Here is a 19,648-nt window from a genome sequence, read left to right on the forward strand (position 1 = left end):
CTGCCTCACACAGGAAGCGGCGCAGGTCCTAATCCAGGCACTTGTCATCTCCCGTCTTGATTACTGCAACTCGCTGTTGGCTGGGCTCCCTGCCTGTGCCATTAAACCCCTACAACTCATCCAGAACGCCGCAGCCCGTCTGGTGTTCAACCTTCCCAAGTTCTCTCACGTCACCCCGCTCCTCCGCTCTCTCCACTGGCTTCCAGTTGAAGCTCGCATCCGCTACAAGACCATGGTGCTTGCCTACGGAGCTGTGAGGGGAACGGCACCTCAGTACCTCCAGGCTCTGATCAGGCCCTACACCCAAACAAGGGCACTGCGTTCATCCACCTCTGGCCTGCTCGCCTCCCTACCACTGAGGAAGTACAGTTCCCGCTCAGCCCAGTCAAAACTGTTCGCTGCTCTGGCCCCCAATGGTGGAACAAACTCCCTCACGACGCCAGGACAGCGGAGTCAATCACCACCTTCCGGAGACACCTGAAACCCCACCTCTTCAAGGAATACCTAGGATAGGGTAAGTAAGGGTAAGTAATCCTTCTCACCCCCCAAAAAAGATTTAGATGCAAGTGGCTGTTCCACTGGATGTCATAAGGTGTATGCACCAATTTGTAAGTCGCTCTGGATAAGAGCGTCTGCTAAATGACTTAAATGTAATGTAATGTAAATGTTGTCGCGTAACGCATTCTGCATGTGTAGCTAGCTTGGGCGCTCTGAATATATTCCTGCTACGTGTGGTCTGAGGTCCATAATGATTCAAATAGTTTACCACTCCAGGGTAAGCCGACAAGAAACACAGCCCTTATTTTAAGTGTTTTTAAAATCCCTGTGGGGAACATGAAGGGTGGAAAAATGATTGGAACCATTTTCTTGTTTGACCGCTAGTTTTTAATGGGTATTATGGCTCTTTCTGTGGTACTCAATTTGGGATATTATGTGAGGTAGTCTTGTGGGCATTCCTAATATTTTCCACGACTTCCTCTTTTTGTATTGTAGTTTCAGTAGTGTAGTGGTTATAACATTCGCCTCACACGCGAAAGGTCATATTCAATATTTCCCAATACCCAGAGGCTAGCATTTGGTTTGAAACAGTTGTGGTTTATCTCATATTCAATATTTCCCAATACCCAGAGGCTAGCATTTGGTTTGAAACAGTTGTGGTTTATCTAAACCTTGCTGTCTACCTCTCCGACCTGTGGATCAATGTTGCCGTTTTTTGGGGACCACCATCGTGCGATCTGTATGAATGTGAACAGACTGACAGCTTCTCTGAGCCAGGCAAATGCATTTATCAGGGTCATTGTAATGGATATATCCAAACAAATGGCAATATAATCCAAGGTAAAACAAACAAAAATGTAGATCGTTTTCTGTCATTTCAGCTGCTTGATGTGATTGTGTGATAGATTTAGTTGGCTGGCTAGCAAAGGAATAGAAGCTAGCCTGCATAGGTACAGTGCATTCGGAAAGTTTTCAGACCCCTTACTTTTTTCCACATTTTGTTACATTACAGACTTATACTAAAATGGACAGAAATAAAATAAAATCTATCTACACACAATGCCCCATAATGACAAAGCGATAACATATCGTTTTTATTAATAAAACAGATATTTTAAAAATACCTCATAATTCCCGGCTTCTCAAGCCTTATTGCTTAATTAATGGACTAAATAATTTCAGATTTTCAATTGGTTCCTGAGAACGATAAATGTCCCACCCCACCAAAAGTCAGCCACACCCTTAGTATTCCACTCATTAGGTTTCCGTAGTGTAGTGGTTATCACGTTCGCCTCACACGCGAAAGGTCCCCGGTTCGAAACCGGGCGGAAACAAATTTTAACAAATTGGACAGTAAGCCTATTCACTCAGGGCTCGGTCCCAATTTCGGAATTCATGCTTTTCCTTCGCACTTCTCAGTATTTGGTATTCAGACTTACCTTTTTGTCGCGTAACGCATTCTGCATGTGTGGCTAGCTTGGGCGCTCTGAATATATTCCTGCTACGTGTGGTCTGAGGTCCATAATGATTCAAATAGTTTACCACTCCAGGGTAAGCCGACAAGAAACACAGCCCTTATTTAAGTGTTTTTAAAATCCCTGTGGGGAACATGAAGGGTGGAAAAATGATTGGAACCATTTTCCTGTTTGACCGCTAGTTTTTAATGGGTATTATGGCTCTTTCTGTGGTACTCAATTTGGGATATTATGTGAGGTAGTCTTGTGGGCATTCCTAATATTTTCCACGACTTCCTCTTTTTGTATTGTAGTTTCAGTAGTGTAGTGGTTATCACGTTCGCCTCAGACGCGAAAGGTCATATTCAATATTTCCCAATGCCCAGAGGCTAGCATTTGGTTTGAAACAGTTGTGGTTTATCTAAACCTTGCTGTCTACCTCTCCGACCTGTGGATCAATGTTGCCATTTTTTTGGGGACCTCCACCATGCGATCTGTATGAATGTGAACAGACTGACAGCTTCTCTGAGCCAGGCAAATTCATTTATCAGGGTCATTGTAATGGATATATCCAAAGAAATGGCAATATAATCTAAGGTAAAACAAACAAAAATGTAGATTGTTTTCTGTCATTTCAGCTGCTTGATGTGATTGTGTGATAGATTTAGTTGGCTGGCTAGCAAAGGAATAGAAGCTAACCTGCATAGGTACAGTGCATTCGGAAAGTTTTCAGACCCCTTACTTTTTTCCACATTTTGTTACATTACAGACTTATACTAAAATGGACGAAATAAAATAAAATCTATCTACACACAATGCCCCATAATGACAAAGCGATAACATATCGTTTTTATTAATAAAACAGATATTTTAAAAATACCTCATAATTCCCGGCTTCTCAAGCCTTATTGCTTAATTAATGGACTAAGTAATTTCAGATTTTCAATAGGTTCTGAGAACGATAAATGTCCCACCTCGCCAAAGTCAGCCACACCCTTAGTATTCCACTCATTAGGTTTCCGTAGTGTAGTGGTTATCACGTTCGCCTCACACGCGAAAGGTCCCGTTTCGAAACCGGGCGGAAACACATTTGAAGAAATTGGACAGTAAGCCTATTCCCTTGGGGTTCCTTCGCACTTCTCAGTATTTGATATTCAGACTTGCCTTTCTAAGTTGCGTAACGCATGTGTGGCTGACTTGGGCGCTCTGAATACATTCCTGCTTCGTGTGGTCTGAGGTCCATAATGATTCAAATAGTTTACCAGTCCAGGGTAAGCCGACAAGAAACACAGCCATTATTTTAAGTGTTTTTAAAATCCCCTGTGGGGAACATGAAGGGTGGAAAAATGATTGGAACCATTTTCCAGTTTGACCGCTAGTTTTTAATGGGTATTATGGCTCTTTCTGTGGTACTCACTTTGGGATATTATGTGAGGTAAACTTGTGGGCATTCCTAATATTTTCCACGACTTCCCTTTTTTTATTGTAGTTTCAGTAGTGTAGTGGTTATCACGTTCGCCTCACACGCGAAAGGTCATATTCAATATTTCCCAATGCCCAGAGGCTAGCATTTGGTTTGAAACAGTTGTGGTTTATCTAAACCTTGCTGTCTACCTCTCCGGCCTGTGGATCAATGTTGCCGTTTTTGGGGGATCTCCACAGTGCGATCTGTATGAATGTGAACAGACTGACAGCTTCTCTGAGCCAGGCAAATTCATTTATCAGGGTCATTGTAATGGATATATCCAAAGAAATGGCAATATAATCCAAGGTAAAACAAACAAAAATGTAGATCGTTTTCTGTCATTTCAGCTGCTTGATGTGATTGTGTGATAGATTTAGTTGGCTTGCTAGCAAAGGAAAAGAAGCTAGCCTGCATAGGTACAGTGCATTCGGAAAGTTTTCAGGCCCCTTACTTTTTTCCACATTTTGTTACGTTACAGACTTATACTAAAATGGATGAAATAAAATAAAATCTATCTACACACAATACCCCATAATGACAAAGCAATAACATATAGTTTTTATTAATCAAACAAATATTTTAAAAATACCTCATAATTCCCGACTTCTCAAGCCTTATTGCTTAATTAATGGACTAAGTAATTTCTGATTTTCAATTGGTTCTGAGAGCGATAAATGCCCCACCCAGCCAAAGTCAGCCACACCATTAGTATTCCACTCATTAGGTTTCCGTAGTGTAGTGGTTATCACGTTCGCCTCACACGCGAAAGGTCCCCGGTTCGAAACCGGGCGGAAACACATTTTAACAAATTGGACAGTAAGCCTATTCACGAAGGGCTCGGTCCCAATTTCGGAATTCATGCTTTTCCTTCGCACTTCTCAGTATTTGGTATTCAGACTTACCTTTTTTGTCGCGTAACGCATTCTGCATGTGTGGCTAGCTTGGGCGCTCTGAATATATTCCTGCTACGTGTGGTCTGAGGTCCATAATGATTCAAATAGTTTACCACTCCAGGGTAAGCCGACAAGAAACACAGCCCTTATTTTAAGTGTTTTTAAAATCCCCTGTGGGGAACATGAAGGGTGGAAAAATGATTGGAACCATTTTCCTGTTTGACCGCTAGTTTTTAATGGGTATTATGGCTCTTTCTGTGGTACTCAATTTGGGATATTATGTGAGGTAGTCTTGTGGGCATTCCTAATATTTTCCACGACTTCCTCTTTTTGTATTGTAGTTTCAGTAGTGTAGTGGTTATCACGTTCGCCTCACACGCGAAAGGTCATATTCAATATTTCCCAATGCCCAGAGGCTAGCATTTGGTTTGAAACAGTTGTGGTTTATCTAAACCTTGCTGTCTACCTCTCCGACCTGTGGATCAATGTTGCCGTTTTTTGGGGGACCTCCACCGTGCGATCTGTATGAATGTGAACAGACTGACAGCTTCTCTGAGCCAGGCAAATTCATTTATCAGGGTCATTGTAATGGATATATCCAAAGAAATGGCAATATAATCTAAGGTAAAACAAACAAAAATGTAGATCGTTTTCTGTCATTTCAGCTGCTTGATGTGATTGTGTGATAGATTTAGTTGGCTGGCTAGCAAAGGAATAGAAGCTAACCTGCATAGGTACAGTGCATTCGGAAAGTTTTCAGACCCCTTACTTCTTTCCACATTTTGTTACATTACAGACTTATACTAAAATGGACGAAATAAAATAAAATCTATCTACACACAATGCCCCATAATGACAAAGCGATAACATATCGTTTTTATTAATAAAACAAATATTTTAAAAATACCTCATAATTCCCGCTTCTCAAGCCTTATTGCTTAATTAATGGACTAAGTAATTTCAGATCTTCAATAGGTTCTGAGAACGATACATGTCCCACCCCGCCAAAGTCAGCCACACCCTTAGTATTCCACTCATTGGGTTTCCGTAGTGTGGTGGTTATCACGTTCGCCTCACACGCGAAAGGTCCCCGGTTCGAAGCCGGGCGGAAACAAATTTTAACAAATTGGACAGTAAGCCTATTCACTAAGGGTTCGGTCCCAATTTCGGAATTCATGCTTTGCCTTCGCACTTATCAGTATTTGGTATTCAGACTTACCTTTTTTGTCGCGTAACGCATGCTGCATGTGTGGCTAGCTTGGGCGCTCTGAATATATTCCTGCTACGTGTGGTCTGAGGTCCATAATGATTCAAATAGTTTACCACTCCAGGGTAAGCCGACAAGAAACACAGCCCTTATTTTAAGTGTTTTTAAAATCCCCTGTGGGGAACATGAAGGGTGGAAAAATGATTGGAACCATTTTCCTGTTTGACCGCTAGTTTTTAATGGGTATTATGGCTCTTTCTGTGGTACTCAATTTGGGATATTATGTGAGGTAGTCTTGTGGGCATTCCTAATATTTTCCACGACTTCCTCTTTTTGTATTGTAGTTTCAGTAGTGTAGTGGTTATCACGTTCGCCTCACACGCGAAAGGTCATATTCAATATTTCCCAATACCCAGAGGCTAGCATTTGGTTTGAAACAGTTGTGGTTTATCTAAACCTTGCTGTCTACCTCTCCGACCTGTGGATCAATGTTGCCGTTTTTTTGGGGACCACCATCGTGCGATCTGTATGAATGTGAACAGACTGACAGCTTCTCTGAGCCAGGCAAATGCATTTATCAGGGTCATTGTAATGGATATATCCAAAGAAATGGCAATATAATCCAAGGTAAAACAAACAAAAATGTAGATCGTTTTCTGTCATTTCAGCTGCTTGATGTGATTGTGTGATAGATTTAGTTGGCTTGCTAGCAAAGGAAAAGAAGCTAGCCTGCATAGGTACAGTGCATTCGGAAAGTTTTCAGGCCCCTTACTTTTTCCACATTTTGTTACGTTACAGACTTATACTAAAATGGATGAAATAAAATAAAATCTATCTACACACAATACCCCATAATGACAAAGCAATAACATATAGTTTTTATTAATCAAACAAATATTTTAAAAATACCTCATAATTCCCGGCTTCTCAAGCCTTATTGCTTAATTAATGGACTAAGTAATTTCAGACTTTCAATAGGTTCTGAGAGCGATAAATGCCCCACCCAGCCAAAATCGGCCACAACCGTAGTTTTCCACAATCAGGTTTCAGTAGTGTAGTGGTTATCACTTTCGCTTAACACGCGAAAGGGCCCAGGTTCGAAACCGGGTGGAAACACATTTTAACAAATTGGACAGTATGCCTATTCACTTAAGGCTCAGTCCCAATTCCGGAATTTATGATTTTCCTTCACACTTCTCAGTATTCGGTATTCAGACTTACCTTTTTAGTCGCGTAACGCACTCTGCATGTGTGGCTAGCTTGGGCGCTCTGAATACATTCCTGCTACGTGTGGTCTGAGGTCCATAATGATTCAAATAGTTTACCACTCCAGGGTAAGCCGACAAGAAACACAGCCCTTATTTTAAGTGTTTTTAAAATCCCCTGTGGGGAACATGAAGGGTGGAAAAATGATTGGAACCATTTTCCTGTTTGACCGCTAGTTTTTAATGGGTATTATGGCTCTTTCTGTGGTACTCACTTTGGGATATTATGTGAGGTAGTCTTGTGGGCATTCCTAATATTTTCCACGACTTCCTCTTTTTGTATTGTAGTTTCAGTAGTGTAGTGGTTATCACGTTCGCCTCACACGCGAAAGGTCATATTCAATATTTCCCAATGCCCAGAGGCTAGCATTTGGTTTGAAACAGTTGTGGTTTATCTAAACCTTGCTGTCTACCTCTCCGACCTGTGGATCAATGTTGCCGTTTTTTGGGGACCTCCACCGTGCGATCTGTATGAATGTGAACAGACTGACAGCTTCTCTGAGCCAGGCAAATTCATTTATCAGGGTCATTGTAATGGATATATCCAAAGAAATGGCAATATAATCCAAGGTAAAACAAACAAAAATGTAGATCGTTTCCTGTCATTTCAGCTGCTTGATGTGATTGTGTGATAGATTTAGTTGGCTGGCTAGCAAAGGAATAGAAGCTAGACTGCATATGTACAGTGCATTCGGCAAGTTTTCAGACCCCTTACTTTTTTCCACATTTTGTTACATTACAGACTTATACTAAAATGGATGAAATAAAATTAAATCTATCTACACACAATACCCCATAATGACAAAGCAATAACATATAGTTTTTATTAATCAAACAAATATTTTAAAAATACCTCATAATTCCCGGCTTCTCAAGCCTTATTGCTTAATTAATGGACTAAGTAATTTCAGATCTTCAATAGGTTCTGAGAACGATAAATGTCCCACCCCGCCAAAGTCAGCCACACCCTTGGTTTTCCACTCATTAGGTTTCCGTAGTGTAGTGGTTATCACGTTCGCCTCACACGCGAAAGGTCCCCGGTTCGAAACCGGGCGGAAACAAATTTGAACAAATTGGACAGTAAGCCTATTCACGAAGTGCTCGGTCCCAATTTCGGAATTCATGCTTTTCCTTCGCACTTCTCAGTATTTGGTATTCAGACTTACCTTTTTTGTTGCGTAACGCATTCTGCATGTGTGGCTAGCTTGGGCGCTCTGAATATATTCCTGCTACGTGTGGTCTGAGGTCCATAATGATTCAAATAGTTTACCACTCCAGGGTAAGCCGACAAGAAACACAGCCCTTATTTTAAGTGTTTTTAAAATCCCCTGTGGGGAACATGAAGGGTGGAAAAATGATTGGAACCATTTTCCTGTTTGACCGCTAGTTTTTAATGGGTATTATGGCTCTTTCTGTGGTACTCAATTTGGGATATTATGTGAGGTAGTCTTGTGGGCATTCCTAATATTTTCCACGACTTCCTCTTTTTGTATTGTAGTTTCAGTAGTGTAGTGGTTATCACGTTCGCCTCACACGCGAAAGGTCATATTCAATATTTCCCAATACCCAGAGGCGAGCATTTGGTTTGAAACAGTTGTGGTTTATCTAAACCTTGCTGTCTACCTCTCCGACCTGTGGATCAATGTTGCCATTTTTTTGGGGACCACCATCGTGCGATCTGTATGAATGTGAACAGACTGACAGCTTCTCTGAGCCAGGCAAATGCATTTATCAGGGTCATCGTAATGGATATATCCAAAGAAATGGCAATATAATCCAAGGTAAGACAAACAAAAATGTTGATCGTTTTCTGTCACTTCAGCTGCTTGATGTGATTGTGTGATAGATTTAGTTGGCTGGCTAGCAAAGGAATAGAAGCTAGCCTGCATAGGTACAGTGCATTCGGAAAGTTTTCAGACCCCTTACTTTTTTCCACATTTTGTTACATTACAGACTTATACTAAAATGGACGAAATAAAATAAAATCTATCTACACACAATGCCCCATAATGACAAAGCGATAACATATAGTTTTTATTAATAAAACAAATATTTTAAAAATACCTCATAATTCCCGGCTTCTCAAGCCTTATTGCTTAATTAATGGACTAAGTAATTTCAGATTTTCAATAGGTTCTGAGAACGATAAATGTCCCACCCCGCCAAAGTCAGCCACACCCTTAGTATTCCACTCATTAGGTTTCCGTAGTGTAGTGGTTATCACGTTTGCCTCACACGCGAAAGGTCCCCGGTTCGAAACCGGGCGGAAACAAATTTGAACAAATTGGACAGTAAGCCTATTCACTAAGGGCTCGGTCCCAATTTTGGAATTCATGCTTTTCCTTCGCACTTCTCAGTATTTGGTATTCAGACTTACCTTTTTTAGTCGCGTAACGCACTCTGCATGTGTGGCTATCTTGGGTGCTCTGAAAATATTCCTGCTACGTGTGGTCTGAGGTCCATAATGATTCAAATAGTTTACCACTCCAGGGTAAGCCGACAAGAAACACAGCCCTTATTTTAAGTGTTTTTAAAATCCCCTGTGGGGAACATGAAGGGTGGAAAAATGATTGGAACCATTTTCCTGTTTGACCGCTAGTTTTTAATGGGTATTATGGCTCTTTCTGTGGTACTCAATTTGGGATATTATGTGAGGTAGTCTTGTGGGCATTCCTAATATTTTCCACGACTTCCTCTTTTTGTATTGTAGTTTCAGTAGTGTAGTGGTTATCACGTTCGCCTCACATGCGAAAGGTCATATTCAATATTTCCCAATGCCCAGAGGCTAGCATTTGGTTTGAAACAGTTGTGGTTTATCTAAACCTTGCTGTCTACCTCTCCGACCTGTGGATCAATGTTGCCGTTTTTTTGGGGACCTCCACCGTGCGATCTGTATGAATGTGAACAGACTGACAGCTTCTCTGAGCCAGGCAAATGCATTTATCAGGGTCATTGTAATGGATATATCCAAAGAAATGGCAATATAATCCAAGGTAAAACAAACAAAAATGTAGATCGTTTTCTGTCATTTCAGCTGCTTGATGTGATTGTGTGATAGATTTAGTTGGCTGGCTAGCAAAGGAATAGAAGCTAGCCTGCATAGGTACAGTGCATTCGGAAAGTTTCCAGACCCCTTACTTTTTTCCACATTTTGTTACATTACAGACTTATACTAAAATGGACGAAATAAAATAAAATCTATCTACACACAATGCCCCATAATGACAAAGCGATAACATATCGTTTTTATTAATAAAACAAATATTTAAAAAATACCTCATAATTCCCGGCTTCTCAAGCCTTATTGCTTAATTAATGGACTAAGTAATTTCAGATTTTCAATAGGTTCTGAGAACGATAAATGTCCCACCCCGCCAAAGTCAGCCACACCCTTAGTATTCCACTCATTAGGTTTCCGTAGTGTAGTGGTTATCACGTTTCCCTCACATGCGAAAGGTCCCCGGTTCGAAACCGGGCGGAAACAAATTTGAACAAATTGGACAGTAAGCCTATTCACTAAGGGCTCTGTCCCAATTTTGGAATTCATGCTTTTCCTTCGCACTTCTCAGTATTTGGTATTCAGACTTACCTTTTTTAGTCGCGTAACGTACTCTGCATGTGTGGCTATCTTGGGTGCTCTGAAAATATTCCTGCTACGTGTGGTCTGAGGTCCATAATGATTCAAATAGTTTACCACTCCAGGGTAAGCCGACAAGAAACACAGCCCTTATTTTAAGTGTTTTTAAAATCCCCTGTGGGGAACATGAAGGGTGGAAAAATGATTGGAACCATTTTCCTGTTTGACCGCTAGTTTTTAATGGGTATTATGGCTCTTTCTGTGGTACTCACTTTGGGATATTATGTGAGGTAAACTTGTGGGCATTCCTAATATTTTCCACGACTTCCTCTTTTTGTATTGTAGTTTCAGTAGTGTAGTGGTTATCACGTTCGCCTCACACGCGAAAGGTCATATTCAATATTTCCCAATGCCCAGAGGCTAGCATTTGGTTTGAAACAGTTGTGGTTTATCTAAACCTTGCTGTCTACCTCTCCGACCTGTGGATCAATGTTGCCGTTTTTTGGGGACCTCCACCGTGCGATCTGTATGAATGTGAACAGACTGACAGCTTCTCTGAGCCAGGCAAATGCATTTATCAGGGTCATTGTAATGGATATATCCAAAGAAATGGCAATATAATCCAAGGTAAAACAAACAAAAATGTAGATCGTTTTCTGTCATTTCAGCTGCTTGATGTGATTGTGTGATAGATTTAGTTGGCTGGCTAGCAAAGGAATAGAAGCTAGCCTGCATAGGTACAGTGCATTCGGAAAGTTTTCAGACCCCTTACTTTTTTCCACATTTTGTTACATTACAGACTTATACTAAAATGGACGAAATAAAATAAAATCTATCTACACACAATGCCCCATAATGACAAAGCGATAACATATCGTTTTTATTAATAAAACAAATATTTAAAAAATACCTCATAATTCCCGGCTTCTCAAGCCTTATTGCTTAATTAATGGACTAAGTAATTTCAGATTTTCAATAGGTTCTGAGAACGATAAATGTCCCACCCCGCCAAAGTCAGCCACACCCTTAGTATTCCACTCATTAGGTTTCCGTAGTGTAGTGGTTATCACGTTCGCCTCACACGCGAAAGGTCCCTGGTTCGAGACCGGGCGGAAACAAATTTGAACAAATTGGACAGTAAGCCTATTCACTAAGGGCTCGGTCCCAATTTTGGAATTCATGCTTTTCCTTCGCACTTCTCAGTATTTGGTATTCAGACTTACCTTTTTTGTCGCGTAACGTACTCTGCATGTGTGGCTATCTTGGGTGCTCTGAAAATATTCCTGCTACGTGTGGTCTGAGGTCCATAATGATTCAAATAGTTTACCACTCCAGGGTAAGCCGACAAGAAACACAGCCCTTATTTTAAGTGTTTTTAAAATCCCCTGTGGGGAACATGAAGGGTGGAAAAATGATTGGAACCATTTTCCTGTTTGACCGCTAGTTTTTAATGGGTATTATGGCTCTTTCTGTGGTACTCAATTTGGGATATTATGTGAGGGAGTCTTGTGGGCATTCCTAATATTTTCCACGACTTCCTCTTTTTGTATTGTAGTTTCAGTAGTGTAGTGGTTATCACGTTCGCCTCACATGCGAAAGGTCATATTCAATATTTCCCAATGCCCAGAGGCTAGCATTTGGTTTGAAACAGTTGTGGTTTATCTAAACCTTGCTGTCTACCTCTCCGACCTGTGGATCAATGTTGCCGTTTTTTTGGGGACCTCCACCGTGCGATCTGTATGAATGTGAACAGACTGACAGCTTCTCTGAGCCAGGCAAATGCATTTATCAGGGTCATTGTAATGGATATATCCAAAGAAATGGCAATATAATCCAAGGTAAAACAAACAAAAATGTAGATCGTTTTCTGTCATTTCAGCTGCTTGATGTGATTGTGTGATAGATTTAGTTGGCTGGCTAGCAAAGGAATAGAAGCTAGCCTGCATAGGTACAGTGCATTCGGAAAGTTTTCAGACCCCTTACTTTTTTCCACATTTTGTTACATTACAGACTTATACTAAAATGGACGAAATAAAATAAAATCTATCTACACACAATGCCCCATAATGACAAAGCGATAACATATCGTTTTTATTAATAAAACAAATATTTTAAAAATACCTCATAATTCCCGGCTTCTCAAGCCTTATTGCTTAATTAATGGACTAAGTAATTTCAGATTTTCAATAGGTTCTGAGAACGATAAATGTCCCACCCCGCCAAAGTCAGCCACACCCTTAGTATTCCACTCATTAGGTTTCCGTAGTGTAGTGGTTATCACGTTCGCCTCACACGCGAAAGGTCCCCGGTTCGAAACCGGGCGGAAACAAATTTGAACAAATTGGACAGTAAGCCTATTCACTAAGGGCTCTGTCCCAATTTTGGAATTCATGCTTTTCCTTCGCACTTCTCAGTATTTGGTATTCAGACTTACCTTTTTTAGTCGCGTAACGTACTCTGCATGTGTGGCTATCTTGGGTGCTCTGAAAATATTCCTGCTACGTGTGGTCTGAGGTCCATAATGATTCAAATAGTTTACCACTAAAGGGTAAGCCGACAAGAAACACAGCCCTTATTTTAAGTGTTTTTAAAATCCCCTGTGGGGAACATGAAGGGTGGAAAAATGATTGGAACCATTTTCCTGTTTGACCGCTAGTTTTTAATGGGTATTATGGCTCTTTCTGTGGTACTCACTTTGGGATATTATGTGAGGTAAACTTGTGGGCATTCCTAATATTTTCCACGACTTCCTCTTTTTGTATTGTAGTTTCAGTAGTGTAGTGGTTATCACGTTCGCCTCACACGCGAAAGGTCCCCGGTTCGAAACCGGGCGGAAACAAATTTGAACAAATTGGACAGTAAGCCTATTCACTAAGGGCTCGGTCCCAATTTCGGAATTCATGCTTTTCCTTCGCACTTCTCAGTATTTGGTATTCAGACTTTCCTTTTTTGTCGCGTAACGCATTCTGCATGTGTGGCTAGCTTGGGCGCTCTGAATATATTCCTGCTACGTGTGGTCTGAGGTCCATAATCATTCAAATAGTTTACCACTCCAGGGTAAGCCGACAAGAAACACAGCCCTTATTTTAAGTGTTTTTAAAATCCCCTGTGGGGAACATGAAGGGTGGAAAAATGATTGGAACCATTTTCCTGTTTGACCGCTAGGTTTTAATGGGTATTATGGCTCTTTCAGTGGTACTCAATTTGGGATATTATGTGAGGGAGTCTTGTGGGCATTCCTAATATTTTCCACGACTTCCTCTTTTTTTATTGTAGTTTCAGTAGTGTAGTGGTTATCACGTTCGCCTCACAAGTGAAAGGTCATATTCAATATTTCCCAATGCCCAGAGGCTAGCATTTGGTTTGAAACAGTTGTGGTTTATCTAAACCTTGCTGTCTACCTCTCCGACCTGTGGATCAATGTTGCCGTTTTTTGGGGACCTCCACCGTGCGATCTGTATGAATGTGAACAGACTGACAGCTTCTCTGAGCCAGGCAAATGCATTTATCAGGGTCATTATAATGGATATATCCAAAGAAATGGCAATATAATCCAAGGTAAGACAAACAAAAATGTTGATCGTTTTCTGTCACTTCAGCTGCTTGATGTGATTGTGTGATAGATTTAGTTGTCTGGCTAGCAAAGGAATAGAAGCTAGCCTGCATAGGTACAGTGCATTCGGAAAGTTTTCAGACCCCTTACTTTTTTCCACATTTTGTTACATTACAGACTTATACTAAAATGGACGAAATAAAATAAAATCTATCTACACACAATGCCCCATAATGACAAAGCGATAACATATCGTTTTTATTAATAAAACAAATATTTTAAAAATACCTCATAATTCCCGGCATCTCAAGCCTTATTGCTTAATTAATGGACTAAGTTATTTCAGATTTTCAATTGATTCTGAGAACGATAAATGTCCCACCCCGCCAAAGTCAGCCACACCCTTAGTATTCCACTCATTAGGTTTCCGTAGTGTAGTGGTTATCACGTTCGCCTCACACGCGAAAGGTCCCCGGTTCGAAACCGGGCGGAAACAAATTTGAACAAATTGGAGAGTAAGCCTATTCACTAAGGGCTCGGTCCCAATTTCGGAATTCATGCTTTTCCTTCGCACTTCTCAGTATTTGGTATTCAGACTTTCCTTTTTTGTCGCGTAACGCATTCTGCATGTGTGGCTAGCTTGGGCGCTCTGAATATATTCCTGCTACGTGTGGTCTGAGGTCCATAATGGCGTAGCAATCGGACGTGTGTTTTGTCTTGTCCCGTCCTGTCTAGTGTAAATATAGTTTTCTTCGTTTTTTTTTTCTGTATATATTTCGTACATATTTTAATCTCACTTTCAAACTAGAGCTGAATATACTCTCCTGCAACCCGCATCACCCAATGTGGTACGGATCTGCTTTTTCCATACTTTACTTTAGAACCGGAACCACCATCAGAAGCTAGCCAGCTAACTAGCTACTAGCTCGTACTCAGTTAGCCATTGCTAGCAGTCTTCAAAGGACACCAGCGCGACATCAACCCAGAGCATATCAGACTGCTCTTTCTCTACCACATCTCCGGATTCCTACCGCAAGCTCTGAACCTTTACACCGGATCATCGCAACTAGCTAGCTGCAATCCGAGTGGCTACTCCTGGCTAACGTCTCTGTCCCAAAACAAGCTACAGTTAGCCTTGAGCTAAGCCCATCTCCCGACTAGCCGAAGAGGCCCAACAATACCTCTTTTGCCAATTGGCCTGGACCCTTTACTGCCGACACGGAGCCCCGCCGATCCATCACGACTGGTCCGCCCGACATAATCGTCCGAGGTGGTTTCAACAGGCTTTTTCGTTGCGACATCGCCAAAGATCCATCTGCTGGCCAAGGCCCGCGAGCTTTCTGAAACGCTGTGTCTCCAGCTCACCCAGCGCACTAGAGCTCCTGTAGCATACTCCTGGGCTACAATTACCCGGGCCCGCGACCGGTCTGTCGATGTCACCGCAAGAAGAGGAATAAACAGACTCACCCCATCGCGACGTCCCCCAAAGGTTAGCTCTCTAGCCCTCGCTATCTCCCTGCTTGCTAATACGGCCTGCTAACGGCTAGCTTGTCTAGCCCGGGCCTACGAACTGTTAGCTTGTTAGCACAGGCCTGCTAACCATCTGGCTCACTGCATTCCAAACACTCTGAACCCATATACTTTATATCTCTCTTTGATTTTTATTTTGTTTATACCTTCCGGAAACCTGCCCCACCCACTGTGATACGGAATCGCTATCACCTTTAATTTTTATTTTATTTTTATGACACACTCAAGAACCTCCAGACGCTAACCAGCTAACTAGCTACAAGCTATTTAGTCATTGTTAGTTTTTTTTAAACCTGGATAACACTCGCCAGCCCAGCTTCCCTGCCCATCCACCGCTGCCCCTGGACACTGATCTCTCGGCTACATAGCTGACGCACGCTGGACTGTCCATTAATCACGGTACTCCATTCTGCTTGTTTGTTTTATCTGTCGGCCCAGTTGCCTAGTCAACGCCATTTTACCTGCTGTTTGTTGTGCTAGCTGATTAGCCTCGCCTACTGTTTTTAGCTAGCTTTCCCAATTCAACACCTGTGATTACTGTATGCCTCGCTGTATGTCTCTCCCAAATGTCAATATGCCTTGTATACTGTTGTTCAGGTTAGTTATCATTGTTTTAGTTCACAATGGAGCCCCTAGATCCACTCTGCATACCCCTGTTACCTCCTTTGTCCCACCCCCACACATGCGGTGACCTCACCCATTACAACCAGCATGTCCAGAGATACAACCTCTCTCATCATCACCCAGTGCCTGGGCTTACCTCCGCTGTACCCGCACCCCACCATACCCCTGTCTGCGCATTATGCCCTGAATATATTCTACCATGCCCAGAAACCTGCTCCTCTTATCCTCTGCCCCCAACGCTCTAGGCGACCAGTTTTGATAGCCTTTAGCCGCACCCTCATACTACTCCTTCTCTGTTCTGCGGGTGATGTGGAGGTAAACCCAGGCCCTGCATGTCCCCAGGTACCCTCATTTGTTGACTTCTGTGATCGAAAAGTCTTGGTTTTATGCATGTCAACATCAGAAGCCTCCTCCCTAAGTTTGTTTTACTCACTGCTTTAGCACACTCTGCTAACCCTGATGTCCTTGCCGTGTCTGAATCCTGGCTCAGGAAGGCCACCAAAAATTCAGAGATTTCCATACCCAACTATAACATCTTCCGTCAAGATAGAACTGCCAAAGGGGGCGGAGTCGCAGTCTACTGCAGAGATAGCCTGCAAAGTAATGTCATACTTTCCAGGTCCATACCCAAACAGTTTGAACTACTAATTTTGAAAATTACTCTCTCCAGAAACAAGTCTCTCACTGTTGCCGCCTGCTACCGACCCCGTCAGCTCCCAGCTGTGCCCTGGACACCATTTGTGAATTGATCGCCCCCATCTAGCTTCAGAGTTTGTTCTGTTAGGTGACCTAAACTGGGATATGCTTAACACCCCGGCAGTCCTACAATCTAAGCTAGATGCCCTCAATCTCACGCAAATCATCAAGGAACCCACCAGGTACAACCCTAACTCTGTAAACAAGGGCACCCTCATAGACGTCATCCTGACCAACTGGCCCTCCAAATATACCTCCGCTGTCTTCAACCAGGATCTCAGCGATCACTGCCTCATCGCCTGTATCCGCCACGGAGCCGCAGTCAAACGACCACCCTCATCACTGTCAAACGCTCCCTAAAACACTTCTGTGAGCAGGCCTTTCTAATCGACCTGGCCCGTGTATCCTGGAAGGACATTGACCTCATCCCGTCAGTTGAGGATGCCTGGTCATTCTTTAAAAGTAACTTCCTCACCATTTTGGATAAGCATGCTCCGTTCAAAAAATGCAGAACCAAGAACAGATACAGCCCTTGGTTCACTCCAGACCTGACTGCCCTCGACCAGCACAAAAACATCCTGTGGCGGACTGCAATAGCATCGAATAGCCCCGTGATATGCAACTGTTCAGGGAAGTCAGGAACCAATACACGCAGTCAGTCAGGAAAGCTAAGGCCAGCTTCTTCAGGCAAAAGTTTGCATCCTGTAGCTCCAACTCCAAAAAGTTCTGGGACACTGTGAAGTCCATGGAGAACAAGAGCACCTCCTCCCAGCTGCCCACTGCACTGAGGCTAGGAAACACGGTCTCCACCGATAAATCCATGATTATCGAAAACTTCAATAAGCACTTCTCAACGGCTGGCCATGCCTTCCGCCTGGCTACTCCAACCTCGGCCAACAGCTCCGCCCCCCGTAGTTCCTCACCCAAGCCTCTCCAGGTTCTCCTTTACCCAAATCCAGATAGCAGATGTTCTGAAAGAGCTGCAAAACCTGGACCCGTACAAATCAGCTGGGCTTGACAATCTGGACCCGCTATTTCTGAAACTATCTGCCGCCATTGTCGCAACCCCTATTACCAGCCTGTTCAACCTCTCTTTCATATCGTCTGAGATCCCCAAGGATTGGAAAGCTGCCGCAGTCATCCCCTCTTCAAAGGAGGAGACACCCTGGACCCAAACTGCTATAGACCTATATCCATCCTGCCCTGCCTATCTAAGGTCTTCGAAAGCCAAGTCAACAAACAGGTCACTGACCATCTCGAATCCCACCGTACCTTCTCCGCTGTGCAATCTGGTTTCCGAGCCGGTCACGGGTGCACCTCAGCACTCTCAAGGTACTAAATTATATCATAACCGCCATCGATAAAAGACAGTACTGTGCAGCCGTCTTCATCGACCTCGCCAAGGCTTTCGACTCTGTCAATCACCAAATTCTTATCGGCAGACTCAACAGCCTCGGTTTTTCGGATGACTGCCTTGCCTGGTTCACCAATTACTTTGCAGACAGAGTTCAGTGTGTCAAATCAGAGGGCATGCTGTCCGGTCCTCTGGCAGTCTCTATGGGGTGCCACAGGGTTCAATTCTCGGGCCGACTCTTTCTCTGTATATATCAATGATGTTGCTCTTGCTGCGGGCGATTCCCTGATCCACCTCTACGCAGACGACACCATTCTATATACTTTCGGCCCGTCATTGGACACTGTGCTATCAAACCTCCAAACGAGCTTCAATGCCATACAGCACTCCTTCCGTGGCCTCCAACTGCTCTTAAACGCGAGTAAAACCAAATGCATGCTTTTCAACCGATCGCTGCCTGCACCCGCATGCCCGACTAGCATCACCACCCTGGATGGTTCCAACCTTGAATATGTGGACATCTATAAGTACCTAGGTGTCTGGCTAGACTGCAAACTCTCCTTCCAGACTCACATCAAACATCTCCAATCAAAAATCAAATCCAGAGTCGGCTTTCTATTCCGCAACAAAGCCTCCTTCACTCACGCTGCCAAGCTTACCCCTAGTAAAACTGACTATCCTACCGATCCTCGACTTCGGCGATGTCATCTATAAAATGGCTTCCAACACTCTACTCTCAGCAAACTGGATGCAGTCTATCACAGTGCCATCCGTTTTGTCACTAAAGCACCTTATACCACCCACCACTGCGACTTGTATGCTCTAGTCGGCTGGCCCTCACTACATATTCGCCGCCAGACCCACTGGCTCCAGGTCATTTACAAGTCCATGCTAGGTAAAGCTCCGCCTTATCTCAGTTCACTGGTCACGATGGCAACACCCATCCGTGGCACGCGCTCCAGCAGGTGTATCTCACTGATCATCCCTAAAGCCAACACCTCATTTGGCCGCCTTTCGTTCCAGTACTCTGCTGCCTGTGACTGAACTAATTGCAAAAAATCGCTGAAGTTGGAGACTTTTATCTCCCTCACCAACTTCAAACATCAGCTATCTGAGCAGCTAACCACGTCGCTGCAGCTGTACTTAGTCTATAGGTAAAATAGCTCACCCTTTTCACCTACCTCATTCCCATACTGTTTTTATACTGTTTTTATTTATTTACTTTTCTGCTCTTTTGCACACCAATATCTCTACCTGTACATGCCCATCTGATCATTTATCACTCCAGTGTTAATCTGCAAAATTGTATTATTCGCCTACCTCCTCATGCCTTTTGCACACATTGTATATAGACTGCCCATTTTTTTCTACTGTGTTATTGACTTGCTAATTGTTTACTCCATGTGTAACTCTGTGTTGTCTGTTCACACTGCTATGCTTTATCTTGGCCAGGTCGCAGTTGCAAATGAGAACTTGTTCTCAACTAGCCTACCTGGTTAAATAAAGGTGAAATAAAAAAATAAAAAAAAATA

The 19,648-nt window shown here is 42.8% G+C and overlaps 12 non-coding genes across 12 annotated transcripts; all 12 read left to right on the forward strand.

Annotated features, from left to right (window-relative positions):
- Positions 1-1,759: 1,759 nt before the first annotated feature.
- trnav-cac (transfer RNA valine (anticodon CAC)) lies at positions 1,760-1,832 on the forward strand. Its single transcript has one exon. It is a non-coding gene; the product is annotated as a tRNA-Val (tRNA).
- A 1,135-nt stretch (positions 1,833-2,967) lies between these two features.
- On the forward strand, positions 2,968-3,039 carry trnav-cac (transfer RNA valine (anticodon CAC)). The gene has a single exon. It is a non-coding gene; the product is annotated as a tRNA-Val (tRNA).
- Positions 3,040-4,141: 1,102 nt separating this feature from the next.
- Positions 4,142-4,214, forward strand: trnav-cac (transfer RNA valine (anticodon CAC)). The gene has a single exon. It is a non-coding gene; the product is annotated as a tRNA-Val (tRNA).
- A 1,137-nt stretch (positions 4,215-5,351) lies between these two features.
- trnav-cac (transfer RNA valine (anticodon CAC)) lies at positions 5,352-5,424 on the forward strand. Its single transcript has one exon. It is a non-coding gene; the product is annotated as a tRNA-Val (tRNA).
- Positions 5,425-6,560: 1,136 nt separating this feature from the next.
- trnav-aac (transfer RNA valine (anticodon AAC)) lies at positions 6,561-6,633 on the forward strand. Its single transcript has one exon. It is a non-coding gene; the product is annotated as a tRNA-Val (tRNA).
- Positions 6,634-7,770: 1,137 nt separating this feature from the next.
- On the forward strand, positions 7,771-7,843 carry trnav-cac (transfer RNA valine (anticodon CAC)). The gene has a single exon. It is a non-coding gene; the product is annotated as a tRNA-Val (tRNA).
- Positions 7,844-8,981: 1,138 nt separating this feature from the next.
- Positions 8,982-9,054, forward strand: trnav-cac (transfer RNA valine (anticodon CAC)). Its single transcript has one exon. It is a non-coding gene; the product is annotated as a tRNA-Val (tRNA).
- A 1,139-nt stretch (positions 9,055-10,193) lies between these two features.
- trnav-cac (transfer RNA valine (anticodon CAC)) lies at positions 10,194-10,266 on the forward strand. The gene has a single exon. It is a non-coding gene; the product is annotated as a tRNA-Val (tRNA).
- Positions 10,267-11,404: 1,138 nt separating this feature from the next.
- trnav-cac (transfer RNA valine (anticodon CAC)) lies at positions 11,405-11,477 on the forward strand. Its single transcript has one exon. It is a non-coding gene; the product is annotated as a tRNA-Val (tRNA).
- A 1,138-nt stretch (positions 11,478-12,615) lies between these two features.
- trnav-cac (transfer RNA valine (anticodon CAC)) lies at positions 12,616-12,688 on the forward strand. Its single transcript has one exon. It is a non-coding gene; the product is annotated as a tRNA-Val (tRNA).
- Positions 12,689-13,125: 437 nt separating this feature from the next.
- On the forward strand, positions 13,126-13,198 carry trnav-cac (transfer RNA valine (anticodon CAC)). Its single transcript has one exon. It is a non-coding gene; the product is annotated as a tRNA-Val (tRNA).
- A 1,137-nt stretch (positions 13,199-14,335) lies between these two features.
- trnav-cac (transfer RNA valine (anticodon CAC)) lies at positions 14,336-14,408 on the forward strand. Its single transcript has one exon. It is a non-coding gene; the product is annotated as a tRNA-Val (tRNA).
- Positions 14,409-19,648: the final 5,240 nt, after the last annotated feature.

Source organism: Oncorhynchus keta, chromosome 23, assembly GCF_023373465.1.
Source record: "Oncorhynchus keta strain PuntledgeMale-10-30-2019 chromosome 23, Oket_V2, whole genome shotgun sequence".
In the NCBI taxonomy this organism is placed as follows: domain Eukaryota; kingdom Metazoa; phylum Chordata; class Actinopteri; order Salmoniformes; family Salmonidae; genus Oncorhynchus; species Oncorhynchus keta.